This window comes from Pipistrellus kuhlii, unplaced genomic scaffold (assembly GCF_014108245.1).
Source record: "Pipistrellus kuhlii isolate mPipKuh1 unplaced genomic scaffold, mPipKuh1.p scaffold_m20_p_2, whole genome shotgun sequence".
In the NCBI taxonomy this organism is placed as follows: Eukaryota; Metazoa; Chordata; class Mammalia; order Chiroptera; family Vespertilionidae; genus Pipistrellus; species Pipistrellus kuhlii.
This window is the reverse complement of record NW_023425515.1, coordinates 187,070,755-187,072,411: the sequence shown is the minus strand read 5'-3', so window position 1 is coordinate 187,072,411 and position 1,657 is coordinate 187,070,755.

Below are 1,657 nucleotides of genomic sequence, written 5' to 3'. Positions count from 1 at the left end.
TGCATCCTTTATTCTGTCAGTGCAATGACTACTCGGAATGAGGGGACCCCGTGGCTGAGGAGGGGTATCCTGTGATTCCTGAGGGAACTTTCCTTAACACCCCCAACCTCCCACATGGAGGGAGCATGCCCCCTGTAATCCATCATCTCCACTCACCGGTCTAATAGACATTTTCTGTCTAACAAGTCCAACATGGAACAGCCAACCCGCTGCCCAGCTTTTCCTGTCTCTCTGTTGACAACTTGCTCCTTCTAGCTGCTGGGGCCCCAAACACTGCAGTCATCCTAGACTACTCTCTCTCTCTCACGTCCACATCCAATCCATCAGCAAACCTCAGCTCCAGCTTTAAGAATCCAACTACTTCTCACCACCTTCACTGACCCCCCCCCGGGACCAAGCCACCATCATCTTTTGCTTGGAAGAATTTCACTGCACCGTCTAATGTTACCCACACTTTACTTGGGAAAAGTTGAAATTTAATCCTGGCCAAAGCAGGCTCTATTCCCTTTGTCTGTCTCTTGAATACAAATGCGGCCAGAGCAGGGATTGCGGTCTGTTTTGGCCGTCCCAGCGCCGGTGTTCCCATTGCCCTAAGGATTGCCTCACCCAGAGCTGGTGCTCAGTGAATGACTGTCACATGAATGAATGGAATTCCATAAACACCCAAGCCCAGTGGGAGCCAGCACTTGCCAATGCTAAAAGGAGGGGGTTTTCCGAAACGAATCCCCCCTCCCCAGTCCATTGCTCTGGGCGCCTTCTCTGAGCGCCAGCTCTGGAGTCAAAGGAGGAGGGCAGACCCTCACATGTAGATAGGGGGCGGAAGAGCGCTGGAGTCAGGTGGACCTGGGTGCAGACTCTGGCTCTACCACTTACTGTCAGTGTGCCCTGCAGCTGTGCTTCTCCTCCTGTAAAATGGAGATACTACTGATAATTACTGGCATTTCTTTGAAAAATATATTTTTATTGATTTATTGAGAGAAAGGGAGAGGGAGAGAGAGCTAGAAACATCAATCATGAGAATCATTGATCGGCTGCCTCCTGCATGGGGGATCGAACCTGCAACCTGGGCATGTGCCCTTGACAGGAATTGAACCCAGGACCCTTCAGTCTGCAGGCCGATGCTCTATCCACTGAGCCATACCAGGTAGGGCTGCTGGCAGTTCTTGTACTGAATGCTAGGTGCCAGGCACTGCACTGAACCTCTCACACAGCTCCTGCGGTCCCCATACCACAGCTTCCATCCTCCATGGGGAGCAGAGAAGTAATCCACCCAAGGTCAAGGCTGTAAGAGGCAGAGTGGATTGGAGCCCAGCATTCCGACCTTGCAGGGCTTTCTGTCACACGAGATAAGATCTGTAAACGCTGACATCTTTACAGCCTGGGCTCAGGCACCCAGAGTCTGAGGAGCGAGGCAGAGCCAGGGAAGGGGGCCAGGGGGCTGATGGGAGCTCGGTAAGTCCTGTGTTGGCAGCTGAGCTCCCCACCAGGGGCACCAGCTGAAACTCCCTTCTCCATCCTCCAGAGAGGCCTTGGCCCTGGGGCCTCCTCCGCAGGGCTCCGGATTGACAGCGAGTGAGGAGGACTGGGCGTGGGGCCAGGAGGTGGGGACTTAGCTCTCAGGCAGGCTCGTCAGGTCTCCGGGTGAAATTAAAAGGGA